This window comes from Octopus bimaculoides, chromosome 7 (genome assembly GCF_046866305.1).
Source record: "Octopus bimaculoides isolate indiv1 chromosome 7, ASM4686630v1, whole genome shotgun sequence".
Taxonomy (NCBI): domain Eukaryota; kingdom Metazoa; phylum Mollusca; class Cephalopoda; order Octopoda; family Octopodidae; genus Octopus; species Octopus bimaculoides.
Window position 1 is genome coordinate 17,236,736 of NC_142934.1, and position 21,581 is coordinate 17,258,316.

The following is a 21,581-nucleotide window of genomic DNA, read 5'->3' on the forward strand; positions in this document are numbered from 1 at the left end:
TATTATTATTATTATTATTATTATTATTATTATTATTATTATTATTATTATTATTATTGTTATCAAATCTTTCTCACGCAACTTCATCGCTTAATATCTTTCTTTTTTCGTTGAAAGGAACGTACCACATCGACGTTGCGAGAGTAATGACATCTGCTGAGTGGAAAAATGTGTTCGTTACACAGAAATGTCACAACAAGGCTCATTCCAATTTATCATGAATTAAAGCCCCATCACCACAACCACTTCGTATAATATCTGTCTTTATATATATATATATATATATATCTATATATATATATATATATATATATATATATATATATATATATATATATATATATATATATATATATATATATCGAGAGAGAGAGAGAGAGAGAGAGAGAGAGTTAAAGACAGAGACAGAATGAGTGAGAAAGAAAGATTCGGATACTATCTTACAAGATCCAGTACCCTGTTGAGGTACCTTTATGGAATATTCCTATAAGATCGATTTGCGATTATCCTCTTTTTCCTTTCTGTTTATTTCTGTCAGTAATTTGCTTTTTTTCCCTCTCATATACTGTTTTCATTAAAGGATTTTGAAATCATCTCTCTCTCTCTCTCATTTTTTGCCCTCTTTCTCTTTCTCCTCAACCCTCTCTCTCCCCCAAAATATAATACGAGGTCAGAAAGGTTGGAAGAAAGCCAAACAGGATTTAATTAACATATGTTTATGTTCGATTTTAGTTAACAAAGAGAAAATGAAAACAGCACGCATCTCCCAACAAAGGAAATACGCGCTGTAACCCTTCCAAAACAAACTCAATAAATTGGCTCGATAGAGAGGATTAAAGTTACTGAAAGTTGAATGAGGATAAGAAGCATTAAATAAGAACAACAAAGATCTATACACGCATACGTTTTATACTCATGTAACTTCATATATGTATGTGTATGTGTGTGCTTGTGTGTGGACGTGGATGTGTATACACATATGTGATTCCTTATATATATATCTGTATTTGTATATGCTAACTAGTTTGACTTTGATGGATATATATTCACATATATACATATATACACAGAAATCTGTATGTATATGTATACATGCAAGTGTACATATGCACATATGTATGTAAATGTATATATATATATATATATATATATATATATATATATATATATATATATATATATATATATATATATATATGCATATATATACATAAATATATATACATAGTCAGGCACACGACGTACACATACACACACACAGAAGCTCTTATATTTACAAGGAAAGACGACAGTTTCTTCATGCGTTATAAAGTTATGTCATTTTATGTGCGTTTCATTAACAATAATATCTGAAGCAGATTCGATTATAAGATCTTCACAGATTGCCTAACACATGTCAATAATGTTTAGGAGATAATGTGACTACACAACTAAGGAACAAATGCTTTCTTTTTTTTTTTTACATTTGATCTTTATATCTAAGAAGAAACCTTAAATAGAATTGAGAATAGTTCTTTTAGCAGTTTTCTTTTTCGATACACAACAATATGAATAGAGTTCTAAATATCGGCTGTATTTAAATTGAGATTTCACTCTTTCACCCCTCTCACTTTGCTTCTTTCGATCTGTAACTGTTCTGCCTGTGGGTCTCTTTGTCTGTCTCTCTATATACATGCATATACACATACGTACATTCATACACACACAGACATATTTACATGTATGTATGTATGTATTTATATATATATCTGTGTGCGTGTATATATATATATAGAGAGAGAGAGTGAAAGAGAGAGAGAAAGAGAGAGGGAGAGGGAAGAAAGAGACTACAATGTGAATAAAGTGTGGAGTGCCTCAGGGAACAGTATTGAAGCCGCTGCTCTTCATGGTGGCTCTTTCAGACACGCCATCAGTTACAAAGACAGCTACACTTACTAGATATACCAACGACACAAAAGTATTACAAGCTGTCAAAGAACCGTCTGATGCTAATTTTCTACAGATAGAGCTGGAGGGCATATATAAATTGGCCGAAAAATCAACATGTAATTTAATGCAGGTAAATTCCAACCCTTTGCATCAGGAAATTGGTGCTCAGAATCCGCGACAACGATACTTTGGACCAAAAGGAGCAGCGATCCCTGAGTCACGTACAGTACGTGAACTGGGGATTGATATGAGCATCGATGCCTCGTTTCACATGCATGTCATCAAGATGGTGTCAGCTTGCAGGCGAATAACAGGACGAATTCTGACAACCTTCAGAACAAGGTACCAGGAAGCTATGCTGATTTTATGGAGTGCGTTTTTACTCAGCCGTCTAGACCAGTGCTTGCAACTGTGATCTCCCTACAATGTCAACTTAGTATCAGAACTTGAGGCAGCTCAGCGGTGTTACACCAGAAAGATTGCATCAATTGAACAGCTGAGCTACTGGCAGAAACTCTAAGAGATACGCCTCTGCGCCCTGGATCGAAGACGGGAGAAGTATGCAGTGGTATATGTATGGAAGTTCTTGGAGGGGCTGGACCCATACTTTTGTATCGACCTCTCAACATCCGAACTGGACGACACTGTACTGTTCCAAAGGTCCAAGCTACCTTGTCTAGGGCGAGGATCATGTACTGCAATAACTTGGGATTCAAGGACGCAGAGATATGTAACGGCTTCCCAAAACATGTGAGGGATCTTTATGGGGTACGTGTAGATGATTTTATGAGGCAACTTGCTATGCAACTTGCTATGCAACTTGCTATGCAAGATCCCAGCGGGACTAATATCAAAGCAGGACACTCATAAAAAAGGCTGCAGTGTCGAACTCCCTTCTTTATCAAATTTCTGTCACATAGAGTTAGTCATTGATAGGGTGATTACACTGGTGGTGCTCCAGCATAGCCACAGCCTAAGGTCTGAAACATATAAAAGGATAAAATAATAAAAGAATATATATATGTATATATATATATATATATATATATATATATATATATATATATATATATATATATATATATATAATATATATCCCTATATAAACACTTCCAGACTGAGCAGTGCCGAAGCAAGGAAAAGAATAACGAAAGAAACCAGTACAAAAGTACACACACACACACACACACACACACACACACACACACGCACACTCACACACACACACACACACACACACACACACACACACACACACATATATATATATATATATGCATGTATATATATACATATATATACAAATACATATATATATATACATACATATATATATATATATGTATGTATGCATGTATGCACACGTTTGTATGCATACGTATGTATGTATGGAATGATATATGTATATACATGTATACATTCATACATTCATACATGAATGTGTTTTTATGCGAATGTGTAAGAGTACGTGTTTGTGTGTAAGTGTCTGCGTGTTTCTGCTTTTGCGCCTGTGTATTCGTTGTGTGTGAGAGCGTGTATGTGCACGCGCGTTTGTGTATGTAAGAATGTGTGTGTGTGTGTGTGTGTGTGTGTGCATGTTTGCGCGTGTTTGTCTGTGTATGTGCGATAATGGACGGTCGTTTCGATATACAATACGTAATTCCCTTAGGAGTAGTTCTGGCACCAAAGTGAAATGTAATTAGAAATATCGTAATGGAATGACAGGAAATGAAAACCACAAAACAATATGTACAAAACAATAGGTCGACGGTAACCACATCCACGCATCATCATCGCTAACTAGCAAGACAGGCATTCTTATTAGTCGTTTTATTATTTCTCTTTAAAAGGATACTGCTGGCAGAATTGTTACCTCTCCGGACCAAATGCTTAACGGTATTCCTTCCGGCTTTGCGCGATTTTGCTTTCCATCCTTTCGAGGTCGATAAAATGAATATTAGTTGAGTACTGGATTTCATATAATTGACGAGCCACTTCCATCAAAATTTCAGGCCTTGTGATTATAGCAGAAAGGGTTATTTCTGTTTGGTAAGTTGAATTGTAACTGTGCTCGAAACTGTACTCGACAAAATGCTTAGCAGCATTTTTCTGGCTAGTTATGTTTTGAGTTTAAAATGCCGCCAAAATGGACTTTGCCTGTTATATTTTCAGGGTCGTTAATGTAAGTACCAGTTCAACATTGAGATTGGTTACATCGTGTTTTTCCCTCCTCCACAAAATTTCTGGCCTTGTATCAAAAATTGGAACCTTTTCAAAACATTTTTTCTGTTCCGTTATATTCCTTGACCGATAAACTTTGCAGAAAGTTGTGATTACAGGGAATATCTCGTATATATAATAATCCTTCCTACTGAAGGCACAAGGCCTTGAAATTTTGGGCGAGGGGACTAGTCGATTACATCGACTCCGGTGTTTCACTGGTACTTAATGTATCGACACAGAAAGGATAAAAAGCAAAGTCGACCTTGGCCGAATTTGAACTCAGAACGTAACGGTAGACGAAATATCGCTAAGCATTTCGCCCGGGGCGCTATCGATTCTGCCAGATCATCTCCTTTCTCTAGTAAATAATAGTTTCCAATTGTTGCAGAAGGCCAGCAGTTTTGAAGAGCAGTGAGTAGTCGATACAATTTAACCCGGTACTTAACCTCTAGTTTAATAACGGAATTTGACCTCAGATCGTAAGGAATCAGAAGAAATAATGCTGGATATTTTGCACGACGCTCTAATGATTCTACCTGTTTGCAATTTTCTCGTATATTTTATAATTCTTTCTACTGTAGGCACAGAAGCTGAAATTTGTAGAGAGGGAGCGGGTCAATTACACGGACCCCGGTGTTGGACTGGTACTTACTTTCTCGACTCCGAGTGGACACAAGGTGAAGTCGGCTTTGACGGAATTCACTAGTGAGTGTAAAAACGGAAGAAAAGCCGCTGAGTTTTCAGCCGGCGTGCTGGCCAGTCTGCCAAATAAATTGCTGCCTTTGTGTGTCTGATAATGGAGACGCGATATGGATAAATTACTCAGCATCTGCATCGTCTTGATATGGTGGTGCAGGTGTTCGAAGACAGACGTTAGACTTCGCATCGCGCGGGGTTAATAGATCAGCCAAATATTCAAGGAATCTAGTATTATCAATGCATTATCGTATCGATTACGAAGTAATTAGTTTTGCTCCGATGACGCAGTCGGAGAATCTTTTTCAACGATTTACATTCCGTTTAGCTTCGTTTCACATATTTCAGTATAGAGACTTTAAACAAATTTATATAACTTTCTATGAAATTTGGGATGTTCATGTTGCTGTTGTTGTTGTTGCTGTTACTTAAAGCAAGATCAGTCGTGATCAGGCAGAACTATTATCAGAAGGGTACTTAACATGGTCACGCCATTGTTCTTTACAAATATAACATAAATAAGGAGGGAAAATATAGATAAGTAAATGAGTGGAAATTGAACCAGTGAGAATGTTGAATAAGGCACTAAAAGAGAATGACACTCTCCAGATACAATAATATATAAATATCCTTCCAGAAATATATTAAAATTAATTCTATTCAAAAACAATTTACGACAAGTTGTTGCATACTGACGAATATCAGTAAATTAAGTTTATGCCTTTCCTTGTTATCTTATATAATCATTGGAATTAATTTGCAAAATGGAAAGCCCAAACCAGCTCACGCAATACGAATTGATTTATTTTGATTGTACTCTGATCAAGTTAGTTAAATTAATAATATGGTAAATATATCATTTGAAGTGTTTATGTACTATCCAATCAGGAAATTTATCACTACAAGTTATATTATTTTATGCAGTGATTGGGAAATCAATTATTATAAGTATGTTTATTTCTGTTAGTTTAAAATTGCAACGTAAAATAAATGTCATATAATTTTTAAGCAGAAAATCTGCTTTTGATTAAAATTAATTTAATATATTTGTAATTCCTTCTTTGAAACCTACTGTCCGCTTCATTTTATCCATGTAAAGTTTGAGAGAGTACAACGATGCCATTTATAATACATCGGTCAATGAAGACGCATTTACATGGCAGCTCGTTCTGCCAGAAATAGTAGACAAGGCTCCCGTCAGTCATAAACGCTGATGATTTAATGAAGGAAAGCAAACATCACGTAATGGAGTTCGATGACGATATGTTACCACTGGAGTACCTCTGACGATGACTCTGCTCCGTCCAATTTGACCTGAAGTTAAACAACAATATGAAACAAAACCTATAGTGTCAACAACAACTTTGATTCTATGGCGTCGTCTGCTTCGCTGGAAATGGAAACATCACCCTTAACTCTTAGAATATCTCTTAAAAACCGGAAACTCTTATTGAACAACACAGTTTGTCATATAAGAATACATTTAGTGGAATCATTTATCTTTTATCTTTTACTTGTTGCAGTCATTGGACTGCGACCACTCAGGGGTACCACCTTGGAGGGTCTTATTCGAACAAATCGACCGAAGTACTTATGATTTTTTTAAAGCTTGGTACTTATTCTATCCTTATGTTCTGTCGAATCACTTAGAGACATGGAGGTAAATAAACCAGCACCAGCAGCCAAGAGGTGTGATCATCACACTTTGATTTGTTTCCACAGCGTTTCCGTCATGTATATGTTACATTTACAATTCATTGGACAGCCTGGAACTGTAGTAGGAAATACCTTCCCGAGAATTTACGCTTTGGTATTGAACCTGAAACTACTTGATTACGAATCAAGCTTGTTCTCATAGTGAAGTCTGGGCTGATAACCCTCTATCTCCGCCTGCGGAGTATAAATTTATGTTGTTGCATATATCTCATGTTAGTTTCATAAGCCATACACTTCCATGCTGATTCAGGGCAGTTTGGAATCGGGTACAAATTCTGGATTGGAATTTTCCTCCTCCTAGATTGATTACTTTCATTATGGCTAAGGAGCTCAATCTACCTTCGCAAAAATCTATTTAAGCCATAGATGGGATCCTAACCACCACTATCATTTGGGATCCAGAACAGACCGTGGGGGTAGTGATAATTAAGGAGTGACTCCAGAACACCCGAAATGAAGCCTCGCCACCGGGTGCAGGGTAATTCTATACCCGGACCTAAGGATAAATGAACAACTTCTGCCAACATAAATTTATCACGACACATTCCTGTAAATGACCCAGCGATAACTGCACAAATGTTTATTTATCATTCCGTTGTGTCTGGGGAGAGCCATTATGCCAATATAATTAACACACGCGCTGGTTCAATTCCACTCTTTTCTTATTATTAAAATAGTTAAATATCGAACTAACTAATCGATTGTTTAATTTCTTTTGTTTTTGTTTGTCAACGAAGGAGCTTTGACAAAGATAAAACAAATTAAACTTTAGATTAGTTGAATAATTAACCAAGTGACTGATAATAAAGGAGTGGAATTGAAACAGTGTGTGTGCTAATCATATTGTCCCTCTCTAGACACAACAAAATTTGTTTCAACACACGAATTCACATAATAAATCTTGCAAACTAGATATTCCATAACCACTAATGATAATTTAATCTTGATCTCGTTAAATTCTTTCACATCTTAACACTTTTTTCTTTCATACTCTTAACCTACGAGCCTAGCAACAAATTCTAACACGCAATAAATTGATCTTTACGTTAACCAAACCTACCACAGACTAAACTTATTTCCCGTTATACCAGGCGATAATATAAACAATTACGAACATAGTTTCTCGTCGTTAACCGACTATAGCTCCTATAAAAAAATAATATATCTTAAAATGAAAACCTGAAACATAGACATTACCAATAATGTGTTTCGGGTGGAATCTATAATATGTAAACACAAGATATTTATTGATTCGGAAGAGTAAATCGTTTAATTATCACTGCATGTTGTCTGTAATTACTTTATTAATAATTATCCATGTGTGTAGAAAGACGTTAAACCGAATTTTGGTATGTTTATATATAGAATTATTGCAGGTCTAGAAAATGTCTTTATTATTTTATCTTTTAATTACTTTATCAAATTATTAAATTCATTCATTTATTTCTGAGTATCTAAATGTGGCTAACACCATGATCTCTATCCCCCACTTACTCTTCTTTACTTTGTATCTCCCTCTCTCTCTCCTTCTCTCTCTCCTTCTCTCTCTCCTTCTCTCTCTCCTTCTCTCTCTCTCTCTCTCTCTCTCCCTCTCTCTCGTATACACACACACACACACACACATATGGGTATATATAAGTGCATACATGTATATACATTCACTCACTCTCCACTCTCTCTCTCTCTCTCTCTTTCTCTACCTTTCTCTCTGTATATATATATATATATATATATATATATATATATATATATATATATATATATATATATATATACTTTGTATATATTCCATCGCTCTCTTTTGCCAGCCACAAATTTACGGGGACGTAAACAAACCACCATCGGTTGTCAAGCGACGGTGGCGGGGGGACAAACATATATATACATTCGGACACACACACACACACACACACACACACACACACACACACACACACACACACACACACACACACACACACACACACACACACACACACACACACATATATATATATATATATATATATATATATATATATATACAATAGGCCTCTTTCAGTTTCTGTCTTCCAAATCCACTCAGAAGTCTTTGGTTAACTCGAGGTTATCACGCAGTGGGACTGAAACCAGAACCATGTGCTTGGTAAGCAAGCTACTTAACACACAGCCACTCCTGCACCTATAGATACCTGAAGAACCTACAGGAATAGGTGCAAGCGCTAATATTTATATAATATGTGACATATTAATAAAAATCTGTAAACGTACAACCGTCCAGATATCTGAGTACCTTATTATCTTTTCTAATATATATATATATATATATATATATATATATATATATATATATATATATATATATATATATATATATATTTATTGGCTAAACTGGCAATATGACCATCCCCAAGTACAACAACATATATATATATATATATATATATATATAAATATATTACACCTCACCTTCGAAATTGAAACGCTTAGAGAATTCCATATCCGAAAACTTTAAATCTTGTTCTACTTCACTCGTATTAAAGTAGTCGAAAGAATTACATCAAGAACAGAATCAGTAGTCTGGTAATGTCCATACCATAAACGTGGGAGTAAGAGGAACGGCTATCGTTCAGTAGACGGAATGACAAAAATAAAACGTTGGTTGTTTATGTGAGACTATAATTGGTATATGACAACAGACATCAATATTGGGCTATAAAGTAATAATATTCGTTTGAAGTACGGAAATATTCACTCCAAACAATATATTACGTTCAATATGTATACTATTAGCTTACACTATTATAACTAAACAGTCCCAAATTACACTTCCGTAAACTAAGTTGAACGCTGTAATAACTCAAGGCGCTTAGAACTGAATATTCTGTATTGACGTGTTCTCTAAACCTGTTTACAAAATTAACAAAAAACTCTGTCAACAAAACAATAACATTTCCTGTATCGACTTTAAGAAGACGATGTCTGCAACCTTCACCTAAAACTCGATGAATTTTGTTTTATTATTGTTATGAAAAATATTTCGCAATTTATTTTTTGTATAATTTTTGTCAATAAATGAGCACCATAAACATAGACTTGTGTATTTTTCTTAGTCTTTCATTTGGTAATTGTCTAAAAAAAATTACCGTGATGAAAATTTTGGATTTACATTCTTCAGTTTGATTCCCTATTTAACTCTCTTATTTTCTTTTACAACTATTAATGAGTGACGTTTAGGTAATATCATTTTCTTTTATGCTTTATTTGTTTCAATCATTTGAATGCGATCATGCTGGAGTACCGCGTACACAACCCTAGTACTTATTCCATCGATCGATTTTTCCGAATCGCTGAGTTACAAGGACGCAAACACATCAACACCAGTTGTCAAGCGATGATGTTGGATAAAGACAGACACACACACACATCCACCCATACCAAACACACACACACACACACACACACACTCAAACACACGTATATATATATACATACACATTCGACGAGCTTCTTTAAGTTTCCCCTCTTCTAAATCTACTCACATATTTAAAATTGCTATTGTATCTCAATAATTTAGTTATTCAAATGTAAGGTTGTTGTGTTCAGTGGTGAAAGTGTCTTTAGAAACTCTCTTCTCTGAATTTTGTTTTCAATGAATATCCTCCAGTAATTTCCAGACTTCAGTTAAATTTCCAGCTTCTTCCTCTTTGTCCTTCATCTCATAGATCAATAAAACTAACATCAATCATTTACTGAATTTCATATACATCCGAATACATCTCCCACACACAACAATTTCGAATCCTGCAGTTTCAAATCAAATAACAAAAATGACGTCACTTAAACGGAATATCGATATAAGTCATTATAATATGTGTCCAAATGTAACTGTGGGTCCAGTTGATCCTATTAATCTGTAGATTGATAACCTTTATACAGAATAGAAATATGCTGTTCTTTAATCCATGGTTAACCCTGATTGAGCCGATCTATGATAAAAGGCCTTCGAACTCCAATAATCCATTCGTATTAATTTTCGCGTATATAAAATATCTAGCACTATACTATTCAATACATATTTATTGTTTCCAAAATCCTCGGGTGTGTGTGCGATTTAAGTGGTGGTTGGGTTTTATATAATATAGGTCGAGTGAACTTTTATATGCATCGACTTTGGGTCCCAAGGTAAAATATACTTTAAAGTTGTGTGAGAGCGTGCATGAGCATTGCAGCAACGATTGCTAACGTTTTCGTATGTTTTGGGGCAATCATTGCACTATCATCTCTTCATTGATATAACCTTCGATATCACGAGGTTATTATTTGTTCTTCTATAATATTGGTTGACGTTTTGGCACAAGGCCAGCAAGTTCGGGAGAGTGGGTACGTCGAATACAGTGCCTAGTTTATCGAACTAGTACCTAGTTTATCGAACTAGTACCTAGTTTATCGAATCCGATAGGCATGAAAAGCAAACTCAGAAATTAAAGACGGACGAAATGGCATCTGCAAAGTATTTTTCCAGGCGCGCTAACATGTGTATCACCTCCCCGCCTATTGTGCATGTATGATATTAACTAAACAAAACTTAATGTTTTCACTTTTTTAAGTGTCATCTTTAAAAATGAAATATTTTGATTTTTCTTATTTACTTATTATACGGTATGTAGTAAAGGTACTGCAGTTACCATGGAGAACAAAATCTGTTAGACTGTTGACTGAATTGTATATAAAGCTACAACTTTATTAAGTTTGTTCAGATTTACCCCTCTTAGGTACATTTCATTGACACCAGTCAAAAAACTCGAAAGATCGATGCTTGCGGTTGCTAACAGTTGGCGGCACTGAACGAACCGGGTATTTTCACACCTTTTACCATAAGGGTAACTGCAGTGTATTTGCTTTTTAGCAGTTGAAATATGTAACAGATATATTTCAACTAACCTTAATTCTGCTCATACCTAAACACTGCTTTGCGCCAATGCTTCGTTATATATACATATATGTGTGTGAGTATTTATATATATATATATATATATATATATATATATATATATATATATATATATATATATATATACGTGTGTGTGCATAGGTGGTTGTGCATGTGTTTACCCCCACCCACCACTTGGCAACCGGTGCTAGTTTATTTTCGTCCACGTACTATAACTCTTCAAGATGGTGCCCGAGAAAATGGCTGAAACAAATAAAAAGAAAAATAAAGATATTCACTTATAAACGTTCGTCGATTAGTTTCATCTCAGATTATCCTCATGTGCTTAATTTTTGAATATTTATTATAGTTACAGGATGGCTTCAAAACTGCCGATTCAATGTTTTCCGAAGTATGAATTTATGCAGGTATAAGACGTGATGATGGTTGGAGATGATACTGATTGAAACGAAGCATGTGTATAAATATTAAAACATTAAAGAAAAATTCTGTTTAGTGTTTAACGCCGAGATTAATAATCGAAAAGTGATACAAAGATCAAAAATCATATATCTCCGATATTTAGGCATTTAATTACTGGAACTCTTTGCAAAATATTTTACGACGGTTTATTTCGATAATTAAAAGGAAAATATTATAGAAAACAAAATTAGTAAAAATCAAATGAACTTTACCACGAATGTGATATTTGATAATCATTGAAACCAAGAACTAATCTGCTTAACGTAACTGTCAGCAGTTTGTCCACGGATATCGCAGATTATTATCCTCTCTTTCATGCGCCGACAATAGCGAACGGTCCTACAATGCAGGGCTAGGAACCCCTGTTCCAAACAATCTTTAATCATATGCTATTTGCTTTTGGCAACAAAACCAACGATAAAATGAATCTAGTTCAGAGTTCTTGGTCCTGTATTAATGTGCGGAAATCTCCAGAATAAAGCACATGACAGGATATGATGCTCAGCACGATAGGATTATGCAGCAAAGCCTATCCTGCATTGAGAAATAACAGAGGAAACGGGTGGATCGTGTGGTGTCTACAAATCTCATTTTTTAAGTAGTGCTCACAACATCAGAAGGTTTGAACCCCTATGAGATATTTGGAGCATTCTCTAGCGAGCTGCTATTGAAGTACATGCTCGTAATCAGTTCCAAATAAAATGCGAACATCTTTAGTTCTAAAGGATGCTTATAAAGGCTATAGATTACGTCTACCATAAATATATATAATGTATTGACAGTGTATGACGTAATATTTAATGTTGCAAGCTCAGTAATATACTTGATTAAGTTAACAATCATCGTAATGAGAAGCGTAAAGAATTACTAATAGCCATCAAAAAATGTTATGGGGAAAATACCTGAATTTGTTATATATATATATATATATATATATATAGATAGATAAATCAACACAATTTTTTACCTCCTATATCTATATCTATATCTATCTATCTATCTATATATATATAAGGTAAAAAATTGGGTTGATCTTTTGTTTTAGGCAGATTTGATCTTATTAAACTTAATCAGGGTGAATAGTCGACAACTAGTTTAACCATCACGAGCTTGACTTTGTAGCTGGTACCACAATTTCGCATATTGTAATAAATAATTATCATGTTATGGGAAGACATAGGTACTTTCTTGGCATAAAAATCTTTGATACAGTGGAACATGTGTATGTGTTCCACCCCCATCCACCACTTGCCAATCGTTGCTGGTTTGTTTGCGTTCACGTCATTTTCGTTTCGGGAAGAGAGACTGATATAAATACCAGACCTAATAGATAAATACTGGTGTCAATGTGTTCGAATATATCTCTTCAACGTGGTGCCCGAGGTGTTCGTTTCTTAGAGAAAAGTGCTCCAGCAGTAATATTGCGTTCATTTGCAGCATAGTACACTGGAGCAACGTAAAATTAAATACCTTGCTGCAGAACACAACACTCCATCCGGTCCAGGGATAGACACCGTGACCTTATGGTTGTAATCTCACCCAACACATTAACCATTCGGCCATGCAGCTTCATATGATCTTAGAATAGCTCAAAGGGAATATAGAGGATTTAGTGAATGATCTTTGGATATTGTGTTAATTTATAATAATAACTTTGGGAAAATACCCAAGCATGTCTACTCCATGAAAAGCAAACAGTGAAATGAACGCTGGAATATTCGATGCCATGAGGTTATTAGATTAAGTTTAATTTGATTCTCTAGTCACAAAGGTTCTATATGTTAATAGACGATAAACTGGCCAGTTATTTCGTTCAGATCATTGTATAGATCAGTAGTGATGATGAAGGATTCAATTGCCTAAAGCCGGAAATTAAAGCCGGGTGGCGGATGTAAGTGGCTCCATGGTAGTCACACGATAATATATTCATATGATTATCCGGTGATGTTAGTACTGTGCAATATAAATCAGCTCTAGCAGAGGAGAAATGCTGCTACTTTATTTCGTTTATGTTGCTGTTAACCTCCATGATTGAATTTTTCGTTTCTACTTTTCTTTGCATTAATAACAATGCGAGGTTCGTTGCACTGTAATCGTATATATGTATGAATGTATGCATGTATGTATGTATATATATATATATATATATGTGTGTGTGTGCGTGTGTGTGTGTGTGCGTGTGTGTGTGTGTATGTGTGTGTGTGTGTCTGAGTGTGTGTGTGTATGTGATTGTGTGTGTTTGTAGAAACCGCTATTTCCCTCTACAAAAATAATTAACTTCGTCTGCATGTTGAAACCTCAAATCTATCTGGTTTTAGTTTTTCTTTTGAAGTCAATTCATTTTATGCTTTATTAAACGCTATTATGATAAATACCCGCAATGTAGTCAACAGATATTTGGTTGAAATCGAGATATTCGATTGGTTATATCAGGGTTCGCACATTTGCATAATATGAAGGCATTTAAAGAGTAATTTGAAATTTGGCGAACCACACAAACATAAAAAAGGGGGTAGGATCAGAAAAGCTTGTATCTCTATTCTTGTATTAAATATTTTTTTCCATTTACTTAACTCAGCTTATTATGCAGATGTATTCCTGAACAATTAACGATGGTGCTTTGTGCGTATATTTTTCATTGTTTTCTCTTAATGTGATAACTCTCTCAAGGTGGCGAACTGGCAGAATCACGAACACGCTGCGGAAAATGCTTAGCGGCATTTCGTCCGTCTTTACGTTCAGAGTTCAAATTCTGCCGAGGTCATTGTTTCGTGGTCGAAAAAATAAGTACCATTTGAGTACTGGAGAAGAGTATCGAAGATACAAAATGGGGTGTGCCAAGGTTTGCGCTTACCATGTTAGAGTTAATGATATACTTTTTCTCAAATCCAACATAGGAATTGAAAGAAAAACAGCTATATTCCCGTATGGTTTGGACTGTTTTCGGACAAAGACAGATGAATAACGCTGAAATGCCTCATGCATTAATAAATTTTCCTGAATAATTAGTAATATCAACTTCGATATTGTCATCAACATTTTCATCATCGCCTTCAGCGTCTTCATCATAGTCCTCATCATCCTCATCAACATCATCATCATCATCATCCCCGTCGTCGTCGTCGTCATCATCTTCATTATCATCGTCTTCGTCGTCGTCGTCGTCGTCGTCGTCATCATCATCATCATCATCATCATCATCATCAATGTCAACCAGCAATACCATGCAGACGCTACCACTGTTACTATACAACGATAACCACCAAAAACATCCCCACAAACATCAACAGCACCGAAACCACCACCACCATCTCCACAAGCACCACAGTCACCACTACCACCTCCACAAGCACCACAACCACCCCCAATAACATTGTCAGCACGACCAGGAGCTCCGCAGTACAATGTAACTTTTTTTCCCCCTAGCATTGATTTTATTGCATAAATTGTGAAGAAAAAAGGAGGTAATTTATAGGAGTGTAGAGTGTATAAATTACAATACACTTAAATGTACTTTATAAATAATTCATACTAATACGTATTATACAACAGTGTTTCTCACAGACATATGCGCTGTATACATACTAAGAACATATATGCCATACATATATAACTACTGGCCGAGTTTATTGGGAAAATTATTAACATCCCCACTCATAAATAAATGTTTGCATTAGAGTAAATGATTGAACTGTGTATACAGTCAGATATTTTCCCTGTATAGACATAGGGGCAGGCGTGGGTGTGTTGTAAGAAGGTCGTTTCCCAATCACATGCTTCAGGGTTCAGTCCCACAGCGTGGCACCTTGGATAGGTGCTTTCTGTTATAGCTTCGGGTTGACCAAAGCCTTGCGGGTGTATGTGGAAGACGGAAACTGAAAGAAGTTTGTCGTTTATATATATATATATATATATATATATATATATATATATATATGTGTGTGTGTGTGTGTGTGTGTGTGTGTGTGTGTGTGTGTGTGTGTGTGTGTGTGTGTGTGTGTGTGTGTGTGTGTGCGGGTGTGTTTGTATCGGGCAACTAAACTTAGTTGTTCGGCAAAAGATATCGGTGGAAGAAGTAACAAGCTTATATAAAATAAGTCCTAAGGTCAATTTATTCGACTAAAACACTTTGCTCCATCCAGCATGGTTGGAGCCAAGTGACTGAGGCATGTAGAAGAATAATAGAATATAGTAAAACACACACACAAGAACACACACACACACACGCGCGTCTACACACGTATGTGTATGTATATGTATATATATATATATATATATATATATATATATATATATATATATATATACATAAATATATATGTGCGTGTGTGTGTGTGTGTGTGTCTGTGTGTATGTGTGTCTGCGTCACATATTTTGGAGTTTCTTATATCTGTTAAAATGTCTATTTGATAAACGCTGTTGTTTATATCCTCCCTGGTAATTTTGATGCATTGCTCAACATTATCCATCCTGTCGGATGTATTTTAAATGCATCCGTCGAAACATATGTCGATGATATGAAGATACAAATGATTTAATAATATCTTGAGCGTTTGTCTCCATTTTGAATTTTTCCTCTGTTCTCCTAAATACGTCTTGCTTCTTCCCGGAACTAAGTCCCACACAAGTGTGATCATTGATTCCTGGGACACTTAAGCAACATTTGGCTACCTTGTAATAATTGTTCCCCTGGAGCTTTCCTATAAATTGAACACATATATATGTATGTATATATGTATATGTATATATATATATATATATATATATATATATATATATATATATATATATATATATATATATATATATATATATATATATATATATATATATATATATATATATATATATATATATATATATATACATATATATTTATATCTGTGTGTGTTTGAATGTATTTACATACCTATGTATATGGGTGTGTTCGTGCGTATGTATGTGTATATGTCGGTGTGTACGCATGTATAATTGTGGATGTACGAATGAATGAATGTATATTCGGCATTTATGAATATACTTTTACCAATATTTGTATATATATATGTGTGTGTATATATGTGCGTGTCTGTTTGTGTGTCTGTTTTTGTCGGTGTTCGTGTTTGTGTGTGTGTGTGTATGTGTGTTTGTGTCTGCGTGCTGTGTGTGTGTTTGTGTGTGTGCGTGTATGTGTATACTTTGAAAGATTTGCTTCTGCTGATGTAAATTAAAACGTGATGTCTGCTTCACATAACACTTCAATTCAGGCTGTTGCCAGTGACGGTACCTAAGCTTCTGCATATAATTGCCTGTCTCCAATTATAAGTAAATATCTTCTAAGAGACAAGGATAGAATAAATCTCCTGGAGATATTATTTCAAATAGACTCCCTTAAACCTACTCAGTCAAATGTGATTGCTTATTTATTGACATTGATTAGAATTTATCGTGTTTTACTGAGATTTTGATGTTGTGTCTGCTTATTTCTAAAATGGTTGAGAAAGTTTGCATCTTGTCGAGCTGAACATAAAACCTGTAGAATAAATACCTGTTCTAAAAAAATAATAGGTTAATTTGACGTCAGGCTCAAAACAACACCTTAACAGAAATCATTGAAACCAAATAGATATCAACAATAATGGTCTAGATTCTTCGGTTCATGCTGAAGACACCCACTTAGGTTAATTATTATCTGAAGAACCAAAGATGTTTCTTTTAGCAAGCCAATATTCCTTGGGGCATTATATAGAACTAGAAGCCACAATTTGATATTTAGCGTAAATGCAACTGGTATCCAAGCGGGATTTTCTGCAGTGTGATTTATATCCCAAATCTGTATACTTGTATCATTGCCTGTTTCCTTATAAATTCGCAAACACGTACTCACATACTTATATATTAAAATATATGCCGCTTAGACAACCGACAGCTGATGAAGGGTCCTTTCTCTGTGTTATCTTTAGAAGCGTACGTATTTCACTCGTTTTTCTCTCGATTGTTTACATATTTCATGTTATTTGCATATTGTATGTATGTATGTACGTCATTTATGTATTATTATTTATTAATATATATATATATATGTATATGCATATAATATGTGGCAATTAATTGGTTGTCTTAATAAAACTCAGAGTTTCAGATACCGGGGCTGAAGTCTGTTCCGGCATCTCATAATTGATGAGATGCTGCAGCAGACTTCAGCCCCGGTATCTGAAACTCTGAGTTTTATTATGACAACGAACTAATTATCACATGTTATATTTATAGATAAATTCCTCTATTTTATTTAATATCGAGGTGTCATTCGTTCTTTTGTTGTCATATTATCATTGTTAATATATGTATATATATGTATATATATATATATATATATATATATATATATATATATATATATATATATATATATATATATATATACACACACACACACACACACATTATGATTTTTTGCCAATTTCCTGATGTGAAATCCTGATTTGGAACAGATGTTATTACATTGGATTGACAAGAAAGTAATTTCATTTTTCGCTGATAGATACAGTTACGAATTTTTTGAATGACTTTTGTCAATGTTAGGAATTTTTCCCTTCTGACATTTGACAGCCGTCACTTTTAGCTTACCTTTACAAGCAAATTGCGCGTAATGTTGTTTACAGATATTAGTCCAGTGTCAATTTTAACATGGAGTGCAAAAACGAACATTTTCACCATATTTTGCTTCTTAATTTCCGTAAAGGCAAGAAAGCTGCTGAGGCTCACAAAGAGATATGTGAAATTTATGGTGTTGATTGCTTAGCAGAATGCACATGTCAGAAATGGTTTTAAAAATTCCGTTCTGGAAACTTTTCACTCAAAGGTAGGTAACATTCTCTTCGACCTACTGAAGTTGATGATGACCGAATCAAAACAACTGAATCTGATTATCATATAAATGTGCGAGAGATTGCACAGAGGTTAAATGTATCATATACAACAACTGAAAATCACTTAAAATAACTTGGATTCGTTAAGAAGCTCGATATTTGGGTTCCACATAAATTGAAAGAGCTTCACTTAACACAACGAATCAATATTGGTGATATGTATCTCAAACACAACGAAATCGATCTTTTTTAAGTAAATCATCACTGGTGATGAAAAGTGGATTGTCTACAATAAAATCAATCGAAAACGATCATGGTCCTAGCGTAATGAACCTGTACAAATCACATCGAAATCTGAATTGCATCGAAAAAAGGGAATGCTGTCAATCTGGTGGGATTACGAAGGTGTTGTGCATTTTGAGCTGCTTCTAAGAAACCAAACAATCAATACAGATGTTTACTGTAAACAGCTAATGAAATTGGAGGAACCAATCAAAGAAAAATGGCCAGAATTGGCAAATCGTAAAGGAATCATGTTCCACCATCACAACGCTAGTCCACATACATCTCTACTAATTCGTGTATGATTGTTGGAGCTTGGTTGGGAAGTGATGTCACACCCACCAAATATTTCTCACCTTGCACCGTCAGATTACCATTTATTTCGAAGTTTGCTTCATTCTTTGAATAGTAAAACTTTCAATAATGATGATGACCTGAAATCGCACTTGCTGCAGTTTTTGGGTGATAAGGACCAAACGTTCTATGAGCGCGGAATCATGAAGTTGTCAGGAAAAATGGCAAAAGGTCATCAAACAAAATGGAAAATGTATAACTGATTAAAGCTCTTTCTTAGTATGAAATAAATTACTTTTATTTCAAACTCAAAAACCGAAATTACAAGAATAATAAACGAGTGAAAACGAATATATAATTCAAGTGTCTATTTGGCAAAAAAGAACCCATAAAAATCACAATCCCGCAATATAATAATGCATATACACCTATCAATATATATATATATAACTGTGTGTTTCTTTTAAGTGTCTGCATGTCTGCTTTAATTTGTGCGTAATTGTACATCGTATTTGTAAAATGCTTTTATTTTCTGTAAAATTTAAAGCTCAAAGTTTTACTTACGTTGCAATGTGTATATATCGCTCAAAACCTTTCCAGACTTTGAAGCGAATTCACACAATACGCATATACATTCACTCACAGATACACACATACATTCACACACAGAAAGAAATAGAGAATTTAACACATACAAACACACCGGCACATAAACACTTAAATCCATTATATACTATAAACAAAATATAAGTATCTAATTAATATAAAATATTTTGAAATATGTCTCCGGGAACTAAATATAGATTAGAACATAATTCATAAACTGTTCTTGTCGGAATATTTCAGTAACATCACAAAAACATATCATAAAACAGAAAATAAACATCAAAAGCCATAATAATATGAGATCATAAAACGGGTGTTTCACATGGTTTCAAAACCTTTAATATATATTAACTAGCACGTAAAAAATCCATTAAGATTGTTTAGAATAAACGAAGAAGACATTGACAGAAAATAAAACATTGTAAAATTGTGTGCGAGAGGAATGGGCGGTGGGATGAGGGAGAATATGTATATACAACATACATACATGCAGCACCCCCAACACACTTCACACGAACATTCATACACACACACACATACACACATTATGCATCATTATACATATAAACACCCCAAAACACAAACATTCACGTATGTGTGTGTATGCCTAAATAAATGTAGACACCTTGATTCACAAAATATGTACACAGAACATGGTATACTGCTATTATGCGAAAACTAAAGCACGGAACTTGTATTACATTATACAATATAGAGGTAATATGAGGCGGCGAGCTGGCAGAAACGTTATCACTGGTGAAACGCAGTATTTCGTGTGTCTTTATCTCCTGAGTTCAAACTACACCGAAATCGACTTTGCCTTCCATCCTTTTTGGGGTGGGGGTGGGGGTCGATAAATTAAGTACCAATTGCGTAAGGATAAAATCTTTATATGATTTTATCAAGCAGTCAGCATCTAGAAATCGATCTAGAGTTAAACCTCTTCTAAGAAATCTTATTTATTTCATTTTCCTCACTTTCAATCCGTGCTAATGGAGCAAGTAGCTGTAATTCTTAGATCCATTCGGCGGCTATTTCTAGCATGTGGCACTATTCATTAACACCCTTATTATTATAATTTATATTTATATAAATATACACACGTGTATTAATTATTAACTACATGGTTCATTACATGCTGGCTACCTGGTAACATATTACAAAGATATCCTTGATTACTAAATAAATAAATACAAATTGCTCCGACCAGAAAATTCACTGCGGTATTATTTTCAGTCGTCTATGCACATGTTGAGATGAATGAATTGGATTTAGCACGTATATAAATGTGAAAATTCGTATATATGATTAAGGATACGTGATATTCGTATAGGTATATATAGATGTTTATAGTTGTGTACAGCTGGTTATACTATACAGATGAAAGTAGGAAAATTTTACATGTCTAAACTAGAAATTGATCTATAGTTAAACGTCTTTTAAGAAATCCTACATATTAGGCGCAGGAGTGGCTGTGTGGTAAATAGCTTGCTTACCAACCATATGGTTCCAGGTTCAGTCCCAGGACATGGCACCTTGGGAAAGTGTCTTCTACTATAGCTTCGGGCCGACCAAAGCCTTGTGAGTCGATT

At 34.6% G+C, this 21,581-nt stretch overlaps 1 long non-coding RNA gene across 1 annotated transcript in view; it reads right to left on the minus strand.

Annotated features, from left to right (window-relative positions):
* The window catches only part of LOC128248290 (uncharacterized), a 52,095-nt gene extending 32,110 nt beyond the window's left edge, over window positions 1-19,985 (minus strand). The window contains exon 1 of the long non-coding RNA XR_008264526.2: window positions 19,948-19,985. This is a non-coding gene — a long non-coding RNA (uncharacterized LOC128248290). The remainder of the gene's footprint in view (window positions 1-19,947) is intronic.
* Between the last annotated feature and the right edge of the window lie 1,596 nt (window positions 19,986-21,581).